This window comes from Leguminivora glycinivorella, chromosome 3, assembly GCF_023078275.1.
Source record: "Leguminivora glycinivorella isolate SPB_JAAS2020 chromosome 3, LegGlyc_1.1, whole genome shotgun sequence".
Lineage (NCBI taxonomy): Eukaryota > Metazoa > Arthropoda > Insecta > Lepidoptera > Tortricidae > Leguminivora > Leguminivora glycinivorella.
Window position 1 is genome coordinate 24,360,724 of NC_062973.1, and position 23,503 is coordinate 24,384,226.

Here is a 23,503-nt window from a genome sequence, read left to right on the forward strand (position 1 = left end):
CAGATAAGAATAGTTTTCCTTCGTCAATCAAGTCATTAAGTACCTGAGTGCACCTTGTCAGCGTCAGTGCTTAACTGAACTCAGCGAGAGACAGACGTTACCACGTGTTCGTATAGTTTCGACAAAACTTTACGAATATTCCTGTGAGTGCATCCTCTGTGTGTGTGCTGTGTTTTGTGTAAAAGTTAATAAACTCAGTCACCCTGGATTTCGATCTTGATGGTAAGTTGAATTTATAACTTAAGTTGTAAATAATAACTTTGTCTTCTCCGCAACTTGGATCTCGTTCGTGATCACTCAAGGCTGTATTTTGTTGCTCATAAAAACCAAAACACTTACAGCGTGTTTTTTTATACATGGTAGAGTTAGCAAACGCAAAAAACTTAGATCGTTTTTATAGCGAACGATGACCTCAATTTCCTTGAAACAATTGGTGATATAAGTAACTGAATGATCCGTTATCAGTGTAAGTCTGCCATTTGTATGCAAAAGCGATAGTCTGTGCCATCCGGTGCACAGTCGACGAAGTGTAATTGGCATGAAAGACGTACCATGGAAAAGAAAAATATACGCTACTTTCAATCGAATTATCATCGGACATGTTTCTGACTCTTTTGTTTTGCGTGACAACAAGAACAACGCATGACCGTATTCTACCAAATGTGGTGTTCCATGTCTAAAGAGTCCATACACTTTATGCGTCAATTGCAGTTGAAGCATAAAATGTATTCTATTGTGATGGAAATACACAAATGACACAAATATGTTTGCATCTCTGCTTAATTTGGCAACAAAAAATGACTCAGCCGCATTACGTGAACGAGGGACCGGAAAACCCGTTTGTTGGCTTCAAGTCTTAAGTAGCTATCTGTCGTTAGTTTGAATTTACATGGGATTTACCTAATCTTAACTTATAACTACTTTTTAGCCAAGTTATGCATGATGCAATATATGTAGAGCCAAAAAGTTCGTTTGATAATGTGTACCCACTTATTTTGACCAGTTTTCAAAAAGGTCAGCTTCTGACCTCTTTGAAAAGCTGTGCTCTCTCTATGGGTATAGATAGAGCATTTTGGAGGGTTCTAAAATGTTTAATACAAGGCTAGTATTGATGTTAAGTTAGAGGATATAAAAATACTTTATACATAGAAATCTTCCATAACTCTGAAATAAATATTTAGCCTCTCAATAGGCGGCTAGTTTAGATGGACTCTATGTTCTATAAATGAAAAGGTTCTAATAACAATGGCCGGCAACTTGCATTGCAGCCGATAGTTATTTTGGGAGCGTAAAGCTGACCTATCGTAACATTCACATCGAACGCGATTTGATAATTGAAATAAAATATTGAACTGATGTAAAAAAAATACAAAGTCTGTACACCTGATTGATGGTTAGCAGTCTTCGTAACCTATAGTCGCCGCGCCTGCGTCGTAAATGTTTTAATTTCAAATAAAGTACTTCGACTTTAATCACCATCGGTGTCCACTCTATAGCTAATTGGGTCAACAAATATATGACAAACCCTCGTTTCCTCTAGTCGGTTAAAAACATAGTAGTCACAAAGTAACCATGGTACTTCACAGGATGTATTCCCGAGTGACGTTCCCTATATACTCTGTATTGACATCACACCGATGCATTTACATGAAACATTGTGCAGGTATAGGTCATGTCATGGCCATTGAGAGCTTGCTTCTATGTTGCGCAGCGTACCTATATTTTTTACCCAACAACGACATTGTAATGAGTATGTCATGAAAGTACCGCATGTAGACCTTTTACCGATACTTAGGGAGAAGGAAGGACGAGATTAGGAATATCGCAGGATTCGTAGGGCACTTTTAGGTGAAACTCAGAAGAACTGCACTTACGTGGGCCCTGGTACATGAAGGCAGACCTGTGCTCAACAGCGCACGACTAGTTTAACATGATTATGGGGTGATTTTTGTGAACCTTTCAAATCTCGTGGATAACCATAAGTCTTTTGCTGTCCGAGCAGTGAAGCTATGGAATGAGCTGCCCGTCTCGCTTAGACAGGCACAATTGGTTGCGTCGCTCAAGGAGAGATTAAATAAGCTGTGGTTATCTGACTAAATTGCCTTTGTTGCTTTTTATATAATATATGTATTTTGTGTTCGTTTTCAACTTAGTATATTTTTCTCATTCCTTTTTGTGTTTTGTGTGATATAGTTATGTTTATCCTATCACTGTGCATATATTTTTATCCATTGTCTATTTGGTACCGTGTTAAACAAATTGCTAGATTTTGTTACACTCTAACTCTTTCCTCTCATTTACTAAAAGGTTAACTGAAAGAAATCCCTCTAAGGGATAAGTTCACCTTTGTACTTCGCATCTCAATGTATGTTATTTTTAATGTGTTTTTGTACAGTAAGGAGTTACTACTACTACTTTGCCTGATAATTAGGTATGACTGAAATCATTTTGAATTTGTGACTTTGGCGAATCAATAATCAATTTTCTTTCTTTATAAAGTATCAAGGAGAACGTAACAGAAAAAAAAAACAAAGCTTCAATAAAACAAACTACAAAATCTACAAATACAGTAGTTAAACTGACATTTTGATAAGATTAATTGCGGTCTAGAGGTTATCTGTCCTGATTCACAATCAGTATAGCGATGGCGCACCTAAACTTTGTTAGGTTTAATACAATATGATAAAAAACTTTACTGTTACTATGAGTTTAATAGTCACATTATGAACCCGCCGACCAAAGACCTGGCCCAAAATACTGATCTATTTTTACAATTATTTTACTTAGTCAATGAATTTCATCATTAAAAATACAAAAGGCTATTTCCAGACAATACTACGTAGCCCGTTGTAATAATGAATTTATTATGTCAGCGACCAACTTACCTCGGAGTATCTATTTTTACAAACTTGAAAGACCTTTGAGACCTCTACGGCAGACGGCTACTGATGACGTAAGATCTTCTATGTCGTAATGATGAACGTAAAGGACGAAATCAGTGTGATTATTACTCGTGCTTCGTGCGTGTAAGAGCTGTATGTTGCATCATTTATTTTATTAGGTACCTTGCAGACGTTTGTTGTTTGACGTATTGTCAGCCGGACAACTTGGGGAATCACTGGCTACTACAATTATTTGAGACTCAGAAGAGTATGACTCACTTTAGAAATGACGCTGGTAACAATTTTAAGCATCGTTGTGTATTTATTTACTAATTGGTAGCGGAACATGTGCAAATCTTCATTCTTATTGATTTGACAGTTGTCATTCTCCTGAGTTCATTAATACTTGTCATGGAGAAGTATCATTTCTTGGTGAAAAGATTCGATGCTATATTTCAGTCATTTTCATGGTTATCATAAAAAAGGCGAAATCATATTTGGCGATCGATACATGTCTTTCTGACAGGCGGAAATTATATTTAGGTACTGCCTTCGTCTTCAAAATTGTATCCATTCTAAATTACTTATGTATAGATATATACTATATATAATGTAGATATATTTGTACGAATCAAATTGACTTGGTTCCTCCAATTTTTAGTTTTACTTTAGAGATTAGTGCAATTTAAGCGAACCTTTGTGTCTTGAATTTTCAAAAAATTTTGCTGTGGCGGCGAACAATTTTTTCATGACACGCCTCCCGTGCCATACGCACACGTTAAAAATTGATGACATGCCTGTCGTGTCATCCGCACAGAATCGGTTAAGGCCAAATCACACTACATATACCCGTAACGCTGTATGTATGTATCGCTAGATCGCTACATTCATGTCGCGAACCTTACGATCAAAATGTCGAACATAAATGACATAATCCATAATTTTCGAATATGAATATTTGCAGTAGCCTCCTGACTGCTAAACTCATGTCTCATAACCATTGTTCGTAATGAACCATCTGTATAATCTATTAAGTTCTAAGCACTGGAGGTTAATAACCGAACCATAGAGCATGTTTTATTCCTCAAGACATCCCGCGCTGAATGCCTGACCCGGTCCCAGAGATTAACGGACTTTATAAACTGACGTCTGTGAATACAGATGGCGCATTTAAAACTGGAGTGCAGTGTAGAACATTATATGGCAATTTGAAAAGAAGTATGCGTTTCTTTAACAGACGAAGACGAATAATTGGATGTCATAAAGGAAATCTGAAAGACTCAAGAAGGAAATCTGCTCGACCGAAACGAGATTTTGAGATTCAGTTTTGAACTTCTGACAACAAAACATGTAAGTAGTAGGTAGTGTATTTTTATTTTGAATGTGTATAATAGCGTGCTAATAATATAAATCAACGATTGTAATGAAATAACTGCAGTTATTACCTCATTTTACCTATTAGGTACTTAATAATTTATTCATGAACTAAAATGTTGCCCAAAACCAGTTTCCGTTATAAAACCATTTTAATATTAATTACCACACATATTATAAACGCCGCCGCAAAATCGAGTTTAATTTGCCGAAAACGCCTGCAATCAAATTACCATTAATAATATAATATGCAATGGAAATTCGTCGCCAACCCTAGCGGCCAATCACAGACGTGTGCAGCATTAATTGGCAGCCCTACTGCCAGAGTAAGTTTACAGAGTAGTCTATCTTCAAACATCGGTTTCTAAGTTCTGTTTCTGTGCAATATTTGGTTTTCTTTACCGTCTTAAGGTTTTCCACCGGCAGGGCGTGAATGGGCAGAGCGGGGAGGGAATTGAAATTTGTATGGCAAATTTCAATTCTCGCCTAGCGCATCTTCGGTGATAGGAAAGATTGACTAGGATGTAAGGGACTTTAATTGAGATATTTGTTAGTGTAAAAATGAACTGTAATTCTTCCGATTTAAAGTATAAATTAACTCTGATGATCGTTTTCCACCGGCAGGGCGAGACGAAAAGTGGCTTAGTGTGGAGTGGAGTGGATTGGGTGCGTCCCACGAGATATAACGTTAATATATATAATTTCATGTTACTAACGTTCAGCAGCAATAATGAACGTTAGATATAACACCAACATCAATACTTTTGTAAGAAATAACGCTGAATTGCCATAATATTAGTTTCACATAACGTTTTTTAGTATAACGTTTACGTTACTTAATTTCAGTTTATATACCATACACAACGGATACCGTTCACCGTGCATAACATTTCTTAATATAATATTTAAATTAGCTAATTTCAGTTTATATACCGTCCACCATAAATAACATAGTAATGTTGTAATAATATAACGATTATATTAGCTTAATATCAGTTTATACACCATACCGTTCTCCATTTATAACATTTCACTGTTGCTAAGAAAGTAGGTTTAGGTTAGGTTAGAACTGCGACCCCCACACAAAACTGTTACTAAGAAAGTAGGTTTAGGTTAGGTAAGAACTGCGACCCCCATACAAAACTGTTGCTAAGAAAGTAGGTTTAGGTTAGGTTAGAACTGCGACCAACTGTTGCTAAGAAAGTAGGTTTAGGTTAGGTTAGAACTGCGACCCCCACACAAAACTGTTGCTAAGAAAGTAGGTTTAGGTTAGGTTAGAACTGCGACCCCACACAAAACTGTTGCTAAGAAAGTAGGTTTAGGTTAGGTTAGAACTGCGACCCCCATACAAAACTGTTGCTAAGAGAGTAGGTTTAGGTTAGGTTAGAACTGCGACCCCCATACAAAACTGTGGCTAAGAAAGTAGGTTTAGGTTAGGTTAGAACTGCGACCCCCACACAAAACTGTTGCTAAGAAAGTAGGTTTAGGTTAGGTTAGAACTGCGACCCCCATACAAAACCGTTGCTAAGAAAGTAGGTTTAGGTTAGGTTAGAACTGCGACCCCACACAAAACTGTTGCTAAGAAAGTAGGTTTAGGTTAGGTTAGAACTGCGACCCCCACACAAAACTGTTGCTAAGAAAGTAGGTTTAGGTTAGGTTAGAACTGCGACCCCCATACAAAACTGTTGCTAAGAGAGTAGGTTTAGGTTAGGTTAGAACTGCGACCCGCACACAAAACTGTTGCTAAGAAAGTGGGTTAAATTAGGTTATTATGCATTTAAAATCTTACACACAGAATGAACATTACGCCTTTTGATGTTAGATCAATTGAAAAATATATGTTATTAATATTGGGTATCCCAAACGTTATAAACATAGATCTTAGATATTATGAACATTACACTTTTTGATGTTAGAATAATTGATTAATATATGTTATAAACGTTAGGTATCCCTAACGTTCTATACGTTAATCTTTATATACACTGATATTATAGAGAATAAACATTATCCACTTCGAAATTAGATTATTTGCTATTATCGATTTTGAGCATTATAACCAGTGAACGTTATGCTGAACAAGCTTATACAAAGTGAGCGTATATTTTATAAGTAATATACGATACGTTCTTATATCTCGTATTACTAACCCTACAAGCTACGGCAGGCACGCGCGAGCTCGCGATTGCCATTAATGTCCACCGCGAGCTCGCGCAGGCCCACGATGGCAATTAATGGCAATTTTTAGTGGAAAAGGGTCCGGGCGATTTCAATTCCCTCTCCACTGCCCATTCACGCCCTGCCGGTGGAAAACCACCTTTAAAATCATTGAGTTGTAGATTTTTGGAACTGTACAAGTAATTATACCATTTTTAGGGTTCCGTAGTCAACTAGGAATAGTTTCGCCATGTCTGTCTGTCCGTCCGTCCGTCCGTCCGTCCGCGGATAATCTCAGTAACCGTAAGCACTACAAAGCTGAAATTTGGTACCAATATGCATATCAATCACGCCAACAAAGTGCAAAAATAAAAAATGGAGAAAAATGTTTTATTAGGGTACCCCCCCTACATGTAAAGTGGGGGCTGATATTTTTTTTCATTCCAACCCCAACGTGTGATATATTGTTGGATAGGTATTTAAAAATAAATAAGGGTTTACTAAGATCGTTTTTTGATAATATTAATATTTTCGGAAATAATCGCTCCTAAAGGAAAAAAAAGTGCGTCCCCCTCCCTCTAACTTTTGATTCATATGTTTAAAAAATATGAAAAAAATCACAAAAGTAGAACTTTATAAAGACTTTGTAGGAAAATTGTTTTGAACTTGATAGGTTTAGTAGTTTTTGAGAAAAATAAGGAAAACTACGGAACCCTACACTGAGCGTGGCCCGACACGCTCTTGGCCGGTTTTTTTTAATTAGAGGAAACATTGAATAGTTCACACCTCCGATAGGACTCGAACCTGCCACCTAGGTCCAGCGTAGGTACTCAGGGGCCATAATTTTGGATTATGTATCTTAAAAGGGTGGACTCCTGTTGGTTGTTTAAATGTTCTGAGATAGGTTACTGCCATATCTCTGCACTATGCTATTACGCTGTAAATATGTATGTCCATTAGTGGACGCCATTTGCAATTGGCTGGTGACGTTGGCGCACTTTTTATTAATTTAAATAATGTGTCCGTCGGTTTTGGACACACACACTAGTGCATTGTAAAACGCTCTGCAAGCTTCAATCGAAAAGTGCATATTGAGGGGTTATTTTATTTTCACATAGTTCAAATTCCAAAATCGACATGCTGAACATGTCGGGTATCTACTAACCCCTCAATATAAAAAGAAAATATACTAGACTAGAATATAAACCTTGCACTTCTATTCTAAAATCTAGTCAGCGATTGAATCAAGTGCCAATCTATAAGAAAAATATCGATATACTTTTACTTTGTTTTAGTTTTGAACTAATGTGCAGGTCTAGGTCCATGGGGTCCCAGCGCGAACAAGTTGTTCACAGAAATCGCGAAGCGTCTGGTTGAGGTAACTGGTGACCGAAGAGCTGGCGACTTCCTCGCACAACGTATCAGCATTGCGATACAGCGAGGAAATGTCGCCAGTATCCTAATCAAGGGCCTATTTTAGACATTAGCTAGCTTTTAAGTTTAGTCTTAGTTTCTTATATAATTATGTAAATATGTTCATGTAAATAAAGAGAAGTATGTGCGTGCATTCAGTAGGAGATATTTTATTAATTGTATTTATACCTACAGTTCCGATGCCTTCGATATGGCATAGACATAGACAGTACCTTATAGGTCTGCTACCTTCCCGCCTTCCAAACATAGATAGCGCACAGGTTCCGTTTAAATTTACCGTACGTTGTTCTTCAACATCGTAAAGTGCACTTTATTAAGATAAACGTGTAGCTCTCAGGCACCGTCGCCATTTCGCACGCCTGAGATAGGACACGCTCCCGTGAGCTTAAATGTAGCTTGGGATTTACGTAGAGGGTAAGCTAAAGCTTCCAGCCTGGCGGATAGCCTGAAAATTGTTAAATATTCTTAATTTGTTGCGCCTTGCATTGGAGGGATTCTGGAGAGGGTAAGCTAAAGCCTGGTGGGTAGCCTGAAAATTGTTAAATATTCTTGATTTGGTAAGGTGCATTGGGAAGATTTTTCTGCCGGGTCATCTTCATACTCTGTAAACAATTAGGTCACCTTTTCAAATTTACTTAGCTTTATCAAATGCTGGAAAGCCAGAACTTCTTATATTAGCTTTAACTATGTATAATAGTAGTTTAGGTTATCAATACTTAGTTCCTTAATTTTCGATTCAGGATTTTTTTTTTCAAGTTGGAAAGTGCCTAAACTCTGAAATGTTGTGTTGCCTAATAGGTACTCGTAATTATAGGTACCGCAAATATCTAAAACTATTAAAGTGCTATTATGAATATTATGATATGCTTAATATACCTACCTATGCAGCTATGACGTCTGTTCAAAATAATTTGAAAAAAATTATGAATCGTGTTACGGCGTATTAGTGCGATCCATGATTTAAATTCACAAATGAAGTTGCATTTGATGAAGGATGTTCAATTTTGTAAGCAGCAAGAGTTATCCGATAGATCACCCGACTGCATTACCTTGTCATGTTGTCTCCCGACTAGTCGGACAGCGTCCCGGATTTAGCCCGACAGGAGCTGGAGTGGCGGCGGCTTGACGCTCCCTGATAAAGGCTTAGGACGAATTGCTGTGAATGAGTCATGCTTCATTAGCATTTGTTTAATTGCAAAACCGAGACAGATCTTGTTGGAAAATTGTGAATTTAGTGCATGGGTTCTCCAACATTTTTAAAATTTACAGGAAAACGAAACACTAGCAAAGTTACAAGTGGCTAATTTGGCTTGCATTTATTCTTATCAAAATATCCAAAATAGATACAGGCATTCGCGTGGGCAACTCAGCAAGGTAATTTGAGCAAGATGAAATTCCGCCGCACCTTTACCGAGATGAAATTTAAAACAGATTTCCCAACGCCGCGTTAAACCCAACACTGTTTCCACGTGACCAGTTCCATAAATTAGTCCACGGTATCAAGTAACTAGTAGAAACAGATTCAGTGCAGCGGATCGTGGGCAGTGGCCCGTGAACTGCACCGCTTTGTGATACCGTTACAGCGAGATGGATTCCTGTAGTACAGAGTCCAGAGTCCAACGTTTTTGTACTCCCAGCGTCACTGTGATTCAGAGTAACGGATAAAAACAGATTCAGTGCAGCGTACCGTGGGGCTTCTATAAGTCACAGTCCAATATCTGGTAGGCACTACCAGTGTCGCTGTGCTCCCGAGTGACTTTTAGTAACAGATTCAGTGCAGAATCGTGGGCAGTGGCCCGTGAACTGCACCGCTTTGTGATACCGTTACAGCGAGATGGATTCCAGAGTCCAACGTTCTGATAGTCCCAGTGTTACTGTGATCCCGAGTAACAAATAGAAATATATTCAGTGCATCGGATCATAGGTCATAGGACATAGGTCGGGGCAACCTGCCGAATCCTACACCGGGGCAAACGACGCAACGGAGCCACGCTGTTACGTCATCGCCCAAATCAATTGTTTAGTTGTAAACTTTTATTATTATTATTATTCAATTATAGGCGAGCAGCTATTCAGCTGATGAGCCTATGTCACACAGTGTCTCATGATTTATAGTTAGCAAAGTCATGTCACTATCTTATTATTTAAAAGCCACTTGTCTAGTCTGTTTTTAAACACATTCACTGAGGGAGCAGTAACAACACTATCCGGTTATTGTTTGTTTTTCTTCATGTTCTTATTTACTTACTGTTTTTTTATTATTTAAGTTTCATGACGCATTGGATTTATCTGTAATGTCATTGAAATATGTTTTAAAATAAATAAATAAGCTATAATTCACAGTCCCACTTCTAGTAGGTACTAATACCAGTGTCATTATGATCCCGAGTAACAAGTAGAAACAAATTCAGTGCAGCGGATCGTGGGCAGTGGCCCGATTGCAACGCTTTGTGATTGTGGAGACATAATAGTTAAAACAGGAAAAATAAACAATTGGGCCTGAAAAATGGAGTCTGACGTTGCGACAAACCTCGTCACCTTTAAGCAGGATTGGATGTATTCAGAACGGGACACGTAAAAAAAGGAGTCCTTTGATAGTAGGAGACTATGCTCAAAATATTGTTTTTAAAACAAGAAAAAAATACTTAAGTATTTGGCGCCAATCCGTCGGACTGATAACAGTGATAACTTGAGCACAGTAGACTATCGGAATAACATCGCTAGACCTGTCAACTGTGTCAAGCAAATTCCGCATCTAACGCTGCGGAATAAAGGTTAGAAGCGTTAACGTGGAACTAATGAATAGATCGTGCATTAAGGTCATTGCTAATTTGATGGCAAGAGATAACCTTTGGATAACTAGGAGAGTTGACACTGTTTATTCTCAATAGCATATTTATTAGACTTAAAATTTTAAAAGAGGAAAAATACTGCCTTGCTTGAGACTTGGACTCACGGCCTCTGTATCTATAGTCTAGCCGCTCCGCCAACTGAGCCACCGAGACTTCAACCAAGCCAGCCAAATTATCCACCATACTGGTCAATGGGACCTGTAACGACAACTCTTCATTTACTTCCGAGAAAGTACATAGTTTAATTTTAAAAGTATGGCAAAGTACCCACAATTAATGAAGAGAAGTGTTGCATTTAGAGCTAAGTATGTCGATTCGTGACTTTTCCCGTGACTAATTATGATAATTAAAAATTATTTACAAAGAGCAGGTATTGTTCGGAAATGTAAATCGCAATCAAGAGCAAAAACACTTCGTTGATCGACCTTTTCACTCGACTATAGGTTGTAATTGTTGTAAATGTAATAGAATGATATAATGATCTTACCGCTTGTGTCATTCTTTGAATATTAATATTACTTATCAACCCTGTTTCCTACAAAATTTGGGTTAAAAAGGATAATAGACCAGACAATTGGTATCAGGATAAAAGCTTTCCAGATGTCGCTTACATATTATTCTGTTTAGTCTGTGAGATATGAAGGTCCTATTTATGTACCAATATCTGATGGTTGTAGTTTCAAACCAGTAAGATCTACGCGAAGAACAAAATAGGTAGTAATTTATAGATTATTAATGACCACAATTTAACAAATAGCTAAACTCAAATAAAACGAAGGTAGGCAATAAAACCCTTAGATTAGGCATCTGAGACGAATTAGAATAGCATTTAAGGAAGGACAGAACGACTGATAAGTAGTAGGTACTTCTGTCGCAATAACTGGTATTCTTCCTGATTTAACGGAGTGTGCAGGGCAAAAACTGACCTTACAAATGTTGCTTCAGGAAAAGAATAAGACCCTGACTAACAGTAAACGTTGCAGATTGTCCGCCATCAAGGCCGCTCTTGATTCCCGTCTAAGCCGCCGCATTAATTCATCGTGAGGCTTCCCTCACGGCCGGGAAGCCCTGCCGATTTGCGTGGATATCCTATTTCTGGGGACCGTGCGTTGCCTCAGGTCTGTAGCGGTATTTTTCAATGGCTAGTTGTTCAACTCATTAGGATATCGCGTCATAACTCGTGCCGTGCTGTGATGCTTACCGCAGAAAACGAGAAAGTTTGGGCACGGACCTGGCCCAGTCTGACGTGAGTTCTCCTAAAGGCTGGAAAAATCTGACGCGATCTTGTGGAGCCTTAAACTCGAGTCACATATATTTGCACCCTTTGAAGAGTGGCACATTATTGCAAGTGCCTGTACAAAAGGTTCAGAATGATCACTACATAAACACTGATTATTGTATGATTTGTTTACGTAAACTTTTTCCATATTATTCGCAGCTATTTCGAAGTTACCTAACATAATCAGTGAGAAAGCAAGTAACCTGTCCTAAAAACCGTGATTTAAACCATCGTTAGAGATCGCCGCAAGCAGCGCTTAGCCTTAATAACTAAATAGGTTTTGAATATTTTGTGAAGCGCCAACATTTGCCCTTAGCTGTTTAAGCCGCTATCCGCCAACCTACTTCGGTTACTTTGAGATGTAGACATAATAATAAAAGCGCACACTTCTAGTGCAACATTCAGTGAGCAAGTAAATAAAAATACAGACACATAAGACCGAAGGAATGGGCTTTACACCTATATAAGTTTTTCTGGAAGCAGATAGTGGGAGAAAACATGCAGAATTTAAATTGGTGTGCCACAAGGATGCACTCTTGGTCTATCATTTAAAAAATCGCAACAAATATAGAGCCTGTGCGGAAAGAAAAGTAGTAGAATGCATTGAGCCCCTTACATTTTACGACTTTTTCTTTCCTAGCAGATAAGCAGACTTATATGGAAGTATTTACGAGATTATTTCAGTAGAGTTGATAAACCTCTGTATGTGAATGATCGTGCTGAAAATTGATGTTTGTTTTATCGAATACTGAGATACTCGTAAACTTAACCTAATTACAAAGATCCGAAATCCCTCGCTCCGGCACTGCTTTCCGATACCTAATCGATGGGTGCCACAGAATCTACTTTAGATTACCCAATCGAGAGTACGTCGTTTGGATTCCCGCCACGAGCTCCTGTTTCCTTAATGACTCTTTCCGATGACGCCTGCAGCATATTGATGCGTTTGACGTGGTGCTGTGCTTGTTTAAGCGTAATGCTACAGAATACACACAAGTGGGAATGCTCAGTCTAATATGTTTCGAGAACATAGTAGACGATTTTAGTAAAACGGGTCTTGGTCGCGTCTAATTATGTTTTGAAACGTAATCTCCGACGTTTACCGCAAACTATTTCAATGAACAAGTAATATACGCTAGTAAAAGCGTGCGGTTTCTAGGGTACACGGTACACTGGGTAGATGCCTCTAATGCCAATAACCATGTGGGATGAATTCAGAAGCTTTATCGTAGGTATCGGCATAGGAAGTATAAGGACATCACTAGTCGAACGTCCCCTTCACTAGCATCGCTGTCAAAAATGGCGTCAGACGGACTCAGAGCGTCACTTAAAGATAGCTTGTCATTGAACTTGTATTTTGAGATTCCGTTTAATAAACTGTATAATTAATAGTGGTATCCTGGTGTTTTTACTCTAACAGTTTCAGAAGCGCGATATTAAGTACCCATATACGCCCGTACTATGAAATTTGTCCGAAATTGACAATATCATTCTCGCGCCGCGCTCATAACCATTTATTGTCGTCCAACAGTATTTAATTAACACCAGTCGATCTGATTCAACGAGTAAAGACACTAGCACCATATACTACAGTTAAAAGTATCCATTGCAGTTTAAGATATATTCAAACTTTGGAGTAGTATTTGATCATAATGAGTGCGTAACAGGAAGTAAAGGTGGTCCAAACACAGTGTTCTGGGGCTGAAGTGATCAACATCCACTATTGTCCAATAGTGTGTTGTTTCTTTCTTTCAGATCAAATTATGTACATGTTGAAGAAGTAAATACTTGCTCACAAAGTGTATTACAGTAACCCATGGACTGTGAAAGATGAACCACATCCAAGTTGTCAAAGAGTATTATTAGTATAATATGTATAGAGAGGCTGTAGTGAATAATCATTAGCTCACCTTGTGTGTTGTGTTTTTGTGCTTCCAGATATGTTTCAGAATACATAATACATATTGTACCTACTTGTGATATATTGACAATTGTCATGGTGTCACAGTGAAACAGAATATAAGATAAGTTTCAATCTAAATGGCACCTAAATGATTCCTTATAACAGGTGACTTTATGGGTTTTATGATCTACAAAGAGAGATGATCATTATCTTGCCCTATTTGTCATATTAAAAATAAGTTTGTCCGGAATGACATGGAATAAGGTATTTATCCTACTCAATAATATTGTGCCATTGCATCTGGCTTATGTAAGTATACTGACAGTAAATACATTTTAAATTCACTACAGGTTAGTATAATGGATGAGTAAATAAGCATAAGAAAACTTTGACAACTCTTTTGTGACTATAAGTTTTGTCACTTTACCGGGACTGTATTTTGAAATCTGTCTTAGTGACATTCTTATGCATATAAACTCTGTATGATCTTGCATTTTTCTAAATGAGGAAACATGTTGCTATATTACATGGCACAAATTCATCAAAAATGTTGATAAAATAATAATAATATTAACATAATAATATTTTGATGAGGTTAATTATGCATCTTTGTAAAACCATAATGTGTGTTAAAATTAAGGGCATAGCACTGAAGTATAGTGTATTGTTGATGCTGTTTTGTTTATAATAATGCTGGTTTATCATTGCAAACATTTTTGACAAAAAAATGTATTCAATGTAATCATGTTCTAAATTGAACCAAAGACAAATATATTACCTAGACAGACACTTGGAACATTTATTATCATGACATAGTCCAGTGTCCATTTAATGCATTGACAGTGATATAATTTGTTCTTTAAATTACATTCCTTTCCAGATTAATTTATTGATTACAGTAGTTGCCTGCCGGTAATCCGGAGACTATTGACCATAAGTTGAAAATACTTGCATTGATAAGGCATGATTCCAGAAGTTCCTGAGGTTAAATCTTGCTAAAAGCTGGAAACACCAAACTGGATATCTATTGAACTATTTATGACACTGGTAAAATTTGTCATAGCTAATGGTAAGAGATTTTGATATTTATAGACCCGATGGACTTTAACGGTCTACATGCTATACTTGTCTGTTACAACAAATCAGTTTGATTTGGAATTGGGCTTGAAACATGCCAATCAGTTAAGTTTTTAAAAGATGTGCAATAATCTGAGGTAAATAACTTAATTGGAGCTTCTAATAATTTTAACCACTTCACTGCGAAGGAATGTTTCCGAACCGAAGCATGACAAACAGGTTACCGTTTGAAGTTGACAAGTATTGTCTACTTTTAATATGTTCTGTTCCTTGAAATATAAAAATAACTGTACACTTCTATTGCTTCTTGATTTCACAAGAATATATATATTTTACATGTTTGTGACTTTTGCAAGAATCAAAAATAATGATATTTTGTTATAAAAACTCATTAACTTGTACTAAGTATTCTTGCATATGCATAGTATTAACACAACTAACAAAATTATGTAGTTGTGCAGGTGGCAGCTATATGGATAATGTTGTGCTTTAAATTGCACATATACCTACAGCTATAGCATCTCTCTAGTGTGTCTTTTGAAGCATTGTCTGGCAAGCTTGATGGTTTAATCAATAAGCACCATGCCTGATGATGATATATAAATACCTTTGTCAAGTGCCATATGATTATTCTTGCTTGACTGGAATGTATTTCAATACTGGTATAGTAGGCGTGTTACCTTATTTAGGAGCACGGGAAAAATAAGCCAAGTTTCATAAAATTATTTTTGGTTGGCTGAAATGTATTTCAATACTGGTATTTATAGTAAGCGTGTTACCTTATTTAGGAGCACGGGAAAAATAAGCCAAGTTTCATAAAATTATTTTTGGGTGGCTGAAATGTATTTCAATACTGGTATTTATAGTAAGCGTGTTACCTTATTTAGGAGCACGGGAAAAATAAGCCAAGTTTCATAAAATTATTTTTGGTTGGCTGAAATGTATTTCAATACTGGTATTTATAGTAAGCGTGTTACCTTATTTAGGGGAACGGGAAAAATAAGCCAAGTTTCATAAAATTATTTTTGGTTGGCTGAAATGTATTTCAATAATGCTATCTATAGTAAGCATGTTACCTTATTTAGGGGCACGGTAAAAATAAGCCAAGTTTCATAAAATTATTTTTGGCTGGCTGAAATGTATCTCAATAATGCTATCTATAGTAAGCGTGTTACCTTATTTAGGGGCACGGGAAAAATAAAACAAGTTGCACGCCGGATTGACAACCGAGTTGTGTTTTGTCTTATTAGTCTCAGATTAAGAACTGAGTTGTCATTACATATATGCACACCGGATTAAGAACCGAGTTATGTTTTGCCTTATTAATCTCAGATTAAGACATTAGTTGTCATTACATATATGCACGCCGGATTAAGAACCGAGTTGTGTTTTGCCTTATTACTCTCAGATTTAAGAACTGAGTTGTCATTACATATATGCACACCGGATTAAGAACCGAGTTGTGTTTTGCCTTATTAGTCTCAGATTAAGAACTGAGTTGTCATTACATATATGCACGCCGGATTAAGAACCGAGTTGTGTTTTGCCTTATTAGTCTCAGATTAAGAACTGAGTTGTCATTACATATATGCACGCCGGATTGAGAACCGAGTTGTGTTTTGCCTTATTAGTCTCAGATTAAGAACTGAGTTGTCATTACATATATGCACGCCGGATTGAGAACCGAGTTGTGCTTGTGCTATTAACTCTCAAATTAGGAACCGAGTTGCCATTGCATATATACACGCCGGATTAAGAACCGAGTTGTGTTGCCTATACATGATGTTAATAATATATTCTGTTCACAGGGTTTCCTGATAAGCACATTGTACCTGAATCTTGTGGTATCCACGGTAGTGTAACTAATGTGATATCCACAAGTAAAAATGAAGTGATTTCCGTCACTTAAAGTGTGAATCATAATTATAATGATTACTTTAATGTCTGCTATACATTTGTTACTTTGATTATTGTTTCTTAAATAGTTCTGTTTATGCAATGTTGGCCTTAGGAGGCGGACCATGTGCATAAGACCTATTATTGTGGTGCAGGTCTTTGGAGACGGGCCATCATGTGTTATATAGACTATCCTTGCGAGGTTAGTTCTGTTCTGGTATTTGTGGTGCAGGTCTTTGGAGACGGGCCATCATGTGTTATATAGACTATCCTTGCGAGGTTAGTTCTGTTCTGGTATTTGTGGTGCAGGTCTTTGGAGACGGGCCATCATGTGTTATATAGACTATCCTTGCGAGGTTAGTTCTGTTTCTGGTATTTGTGATGCAGGTCTTTGGAGACGGACCATCATGTGTTATATAGACTATCCTTGCGAGGTTAGTTCTGTTCTGGTATTTGTGGTGCAGGTCTTTGGAGACGGGCCATCATGTGTTATATAGACTATCCTTGCGAGGTTAGTTCTGTTCTGGTATTTGTGGTGCAGGTCTTTGGAGACGGGCCATCATGTGTTATATAGACTATCCTTGCGAGGTTAGTTCTGTTCTGGTATTTGTGGTGCAGGTCTTTGGAGACGGGCCATCATGTGTTATATAGACTATCCTTGCGAGGTTAGTTCTGTTTCTGGTATTTGTGATGCAGGTCTTTGGAGACGGACCATCATGTGTTATATAGTCTATCTTTAAGAGGTTAGCTTGAGACCTTGTTTGTCAAAAGCATGTTTTATGACCTTAAAGAGTAGTGATCTCAAGGTTACCTTGAAAGGGTTGCTTGCGCTAATACTTTCCAGAGGTTGCTGGTGGAATTACGGTTTCCAATAGAGTGCATGCTACAGGCTGCGCGACAACCTTGTCATGAAGGGCCAACGTCTGCGGTCGTTGCGCCGCCAGCCTCGAAAGCAGCCGTATCACCGTGGCTTGCGTATGAAGCTTTGATATGGTAATGTTTGTTATCTTATAGCAAAATTAGTGGCTAGTACACATTGATTATTACCTTTTATTAATTTTATCATGTTGATAGATAAATAATTAGCAGTTGTTAAAGGTCCTGCCAAGGAGCAGCCATGTATTCTGCTTAATATATTTTCATAAAAAAAAAGCTTACATGACAATATTTTCTAATATCTTCATTGTCATTGTTTATTACTAAATTATTTTACGGCTATGTAAGCCGGGTCTGTAATTGAGAGCATCGACTATGCCAATCGTACATTAATTTCTCGTAACCTTATCATGTTACTTGAACGACAGTTGTGTTGTACTGATTCTATCACCTACTGGCTTAGTTCCAAGGAAAAATTATCACGTTCTCGTTACATTAAGGAACTTAGTATTTCCCATGTATGTTACAGAGCTTTTTAATAAGAGCTTTCTTGCTGCTTGCTGTGTTAGAAGGCGGCTATGCTCACGCATGGAGTGTGTCATGTTCACCTCTCACGAGTTTGATGTACGCGTTGTTGCGCGTGCGGGGAGCTTCACAGCCTACAGTGACGGAGCCAACTGTGAGTTTGTTCCATGTATTTGCTATTTTAACAACGCCAATCATCATTGTTATATTTAGCGGTTAGTTTGGAATGCACCGCTCACGTAAGGTCTTACTTAGAACATAATACTTGCCTGAAATGAAATGTATTGATGGGTAAAGATATTTACAAGCAAATATTGGATGGTGCTTTGTACACCGGTAATTACCTGCCCGCCGCTATATGTCATATATTTTACATAATTAATTTGACTAATATATAGTATCGATCATGGCGGTAAAACATGTAGTTTTCGTACCATTGGCACCTTAATAGTTTTAAAGCCTTACTGGCCGTGGAATTGTTAAAAAAAAAAATGATCTGACTTACTTGTACTAGGCTAGTCTGGTCATGCAATCTTGAGTTTAGTTATGTCATTACTATGATTCGACTATAAAATGAGACCAATTACATATCTTGGTGTAAGTTAGTCTTAAACTACACCGGCCGTTTCCAACGGTACTCGAGTTAATCACTTCAAAGGACCAGGGCCTGAGTGTATAGCTGGAGTATACAAAGTTCTTGTTCACTCCGCAGAAAAGAAAAGAACAAATGAACAGATGAAGTCTACCGCCATCAGTTGGAGGCGCAGCCTGCTTCGGCTGTGTTGACTGCGGCAGTCATCAGTAGCAGCATGGATAGCAGAGACCTTCGGGACGAAAGGTCAAGGTCAGAATGGTCGAGTATAAGGACATCACTAGTCGAACGTCCCCTTCACTAGCATCGCTGTCAAAAATGGCGTCAGACGGACTCAGAGCGTCACTTGAAGATAGCTTGTCATTGAACTTGTATTTTGAGATTCCGTTTAATAAACTGTATAATTAATAGTGGTATCCTGGTGTTTTTACTCTAACAGAAGGACGATGCAAATCAATGAAGCAAACACAGTAACTAATCGATCAACACTACTTATAAATGTAAACTGATTTACAACACGATATTCAATTATTCATGTTTTGCAGTTGTCCATGCTTGCAATCGATGTTTGTCCTTCTTCAACAAGGAAATGCAACTGACTTATGTGAACAGATAAATAATTGTTATGGTAAAGTCAGTATGAAATAACACGATACCTACTACAGTTTTGTAACTCCTACTTACCTGTTTTTATTGTATTCCTATTATGTTATGAAACATGGATATAATTCATGGTAATTAATTTCTTTAGGTACATCATTAGCAACTTGGAGCTTGGAAGAAAACTATTAGATACCTACCGGTTTAAACCTCCGAAGAGATGACTCAAGTTTTATAATCCTTGTAAACGCATTAGGTATATGTGTTTGCTAAGATATCCGCTATCTTATTAGTTTGCTCAGATATCCCTGTGAACGACTAACATGGTGTTAACTGATTAACATAAACAATGTTTTTCCGTGGGTTTTCCTTTTCTGATAGAAGCGTGGAACAATTTGCTCACATGTTTCGTTGCCTCGTTGGGAGGACGACATTCTGAATATTGCGGGATTTGCGGGGCACTTCTAAATGAAACTACCACAGTATCGGGATAAGTGCGTACACGAAGAGTCTATGCTTAGCAGTGGACGATTCAAGGCTAAAATGATGATGATGGTGATGATTGGGTTGTTGACAATAATTACTGCAAATGAAGTCTTGAAAATGCATTTCAACATCAATAGTGTTTGTTCATCTTTAAATAGCTCAAACGTTAACTATCTTGTCTCAAGTTTAAAGCCGGTAATAAACAGTACAATACAATAAAAAGAGGATTATCACTTCGACCTCTGTAAAAGTGACTGTCATGTTGGTATGATAATGCTTGCGTTCGTCGTGTGTAATTGTACTGATGATTATTTTAAAAACATAAAATTACACTGCTTCCAACTGCTGGGCGAAAGCTTACCCCCTCTTTTTCCACTCTTCCCTGTATGTATATAGAGCAAAAATTGAATGACATAATTTTAATGTATTATTTTTGCTGTTACAGGTATGTATTTGCAGTTCTTCATCTCTTATAAGTATGTATTGTAACTAATTTATGTAAATATTGTTAAATGCACATAATGTCTTCAATCTTACACTTAGCCAATACAGTCATTCCCTGGAAATATGACAATATTGACACCGCTGACTATTAAAAATATTCAGTAAATTGTGGCTATTTGTGACGCACCGCTCTGCACTTAGCGGATGCAAAATTTGCTTTCACGGACGTTACAAATGGAGTAGGTACTTATTTTAGTGTTGTGACACTGGACCCGTAGACAAAGTGGCCAATCGCTAACGCTTCGTGACGAACGAAATGCAACTGGCTCTGTCGAACTAATACGCAAGAGCGATAGAAAGAGAGATAAATACACTACGCTACCCAGCGTGATCGATTGGACAAGTATCTATGGGCTCTGACCATCTACATTTAGTGCAAAATTTCCGCTTGCAGCCATTTTCCTAGTTTAACTGTTTATTAAAAGGTACTTTAAATAGATATAGACGCTTATATAATTAGTGAAATGCTTCAGGGCATCGACCTCAGTGTTTTTAAACAGATTGTTGTAGGTAAGCCCGCGGCTTTAAACTAACAAATTAAAGTAAATACAGTAGGCGACACTGTTTATTTTGACGGAACGTGTTTTATCTTTTTGTCGGTGTTCATCATTTCATAATATGTTATGTTTTGTGGGTTGTGTGATGATAAGGAATTTTGGATCTTGTAAACCTTAGGGTTGGGATCTGCGGAGCTTTTTGTTACTATGATGCTACTTAATTTTCTCGTACGATACGAGTAAAATGAAGGAACATTTTTGAGTTAGTACTGGTTAGTACCTACAGGTCTTCCATTAAATCAGTTTATTTTTATTATGTGCTTTGTTTTCGCTACCTAAAAAAGACAATATCGTTTTTGTATCATCGTTAAAAACGATATTGTCTCGTTTAGGTTTGTCTGTCTTTATCTTTAATCAATTGTTTTTCATTATGCATTTTTACTGAAGTGTACCAATAAAGAATAATCTAACACATTTCATATGACTTACAACGACGTATATAATTGTTGTGACCCATAATTCGATTTTGTTTGATCATTTATGCACCAATTAGTCTACTATGTCAACTATAACGATAGTTCGATGACCGTTGTTGGTTTTAACAATATTCAACAAATTTTCACCTACTTCTGATATCCGTTACATTGGGCATTGAAAACTATGTACCTATTAAATAAAAAAGCCTTTTATTCCGACTCATTTCTAACTTATTACTACTTACATTTAAATATGTATAATTTTATTTAAACGAGCGGATCTCTTCGTGAGTGAAGGCCTCTCCCAGTTTGCGCCATCTCTCTCTATCTTGGGCTTTGGTGTGCCAGTTCCTCGGGACATGCTTTATTATGTCATCTACAGACTTCACGTACAGTATCGCGCAGGAATTCCCTTCTGGTGCGTTCCTTAATTGCTCCTCTTGAATGCGCTCCTCGCATCGGCCCCTCAGTGTGATTTATTTGCAAGTAGACGGGTTTTTGTGCGTGATGAGTGTCTGAGGTTCTGTGAGAGGATGGATGCAAGGCCTACTACAGTTAAAGTGTAATATGTAATTATTTGTTTCTCGATATCTTTTGTTGTTTACTGTTGTTGTGTTGCATGTTTTATTTTATGTAGTTAGCAGTGATTTAGTTTCGACTGTTATACTGTTTTTCTACTCCCGAACTGTTATACGTCATTTACACGGTCGTGCATAGATCTTTAAAACCCTACATAAAGGTCTATTCCCCAAAGCCAGTGTCCGCCGGCTTTCCGCGCATGCGCGCAGTATCGAAAAAACTGAAAACGCATTGTTTGGCTCTGTAACCATGGCAACGCCTTATAACGACACTGCGCGAGTGCGCGGAAAGGCTTTGGGCAGCGGAGCTGACAGTGCAAACCTTTGCGTCAAAATACAGGAAACAGTGTGAATTTCACGAAAGTTATTCAAGAAAACTATTAAAAACTAAGTGCATGGTCGTAGAAAAAGTATTGTATGCAACGGTGTTTAACTGGGTCAAAAAATACTCGTGTCGTCTCAATAACAATTTTCGGCTTCGCCTCAAATTGTTACCCACTCACTTTTTTGACCTCCTTTAAACGCCTGTTGCATAAAATACTATAACATGTTTTGTAAATAAATGAATAAATCTATCCATCTAGCCTGTGGTCGTCCTCTGTTTCGTTTGCCTGGTGGTCCTTTCCAGAGTGTGCTTCTGGTCCATCTAGTATTAAGTAGTAGTAGTAGCTATGTGTCCTGCCCATTTCCATTTCATGTGTATGGAATGTTCCGTAGTACCTATTACCTAAGGATATTTTTATGAACAGGATCTTAAAGTTTCTTGTTTACTTATTGTCTAATGTGTTTGTGATCGGTGCGCCTTGGATCCAGCGTGTTATCTCATCGATAAATGAAACTTGACATTGATTTGCACCATTAACAAAATAAATGATTTGGAATTTGGAAAATTGGAATAATGTTTGACGCACGTTGGTCCATACTCCATAAGAACAAACATAATACAACCGATGTGTGTTTATAACTATCGTGAGAATCGTGACATCATCATATGGCACTTTGTGATATTGGTGGCTAGTACATGGACTTAAAAGTACTTATTAAAGTACCGAGGTCAACGTGGGATCAAATTAATAGGAAACTGTATTAGTACATTACTACAGAGGCCGGGACAAAGGGGGTTGCCGGCCGAAGACATATAGACGGCCGAGCGAAGCGAGGCCGGATAGCTCTGAGGCGGGCAACCCCATTTCCCGCCGAGGTATGTATAGTGCTTTTCTCAAACATGGTATGAAATAAATAAAGTCTACTGAAAATAGTAACTTTGGATAGCTGTATCTCCTAAACGGTGCGTCGTAGCGCAAAAATAATCGAATTTTCGTTCCCCTTTGTTAACCCGTATACGCTTATAAAAAAACAAAAAGTTAAAAAAAAAATAAAAAAAAACGAAAAAATTTTTTTTTGTATGAAAACGCACCCAAAATCAAATATTGTCTAGGGCCCGTACCAGTTGCAGTCGGCACGTCTATAAAGCCCCTTATAGTATTTTTTTAATTGGCTAAATACCTGGATGTT

The 23,503-nt window shown here is 37.5% G+C and overlaps 1 protein-coding gene across 2 annotated transcripts in view; it reads left to right on the forward strand.

Moving 5' to 3' along the window:
* LOC125242591 (protein GDAP2 homolog) overlaps positions 1-23,503 on the forward strand; it is a 131,962-nt gene that overhangs the window by 20,036 nt on the left and 88,423 nt on the right. The window contains exon 1 of one of the 2 annotated variants that reach the window (XM_048151377.1): positions 19-222. The exons of the other annotated variant lie outside the window; for it this stretch is intronic. The gene's annotated coding sequence lies outside the window, so the exon portion shown is untranslated. Of the gene's footprint in view, positions 1-18; positions 223-23,503 lie in introns of those variants that run through there. 2 annotated transcript variants of the gene reach the window in all.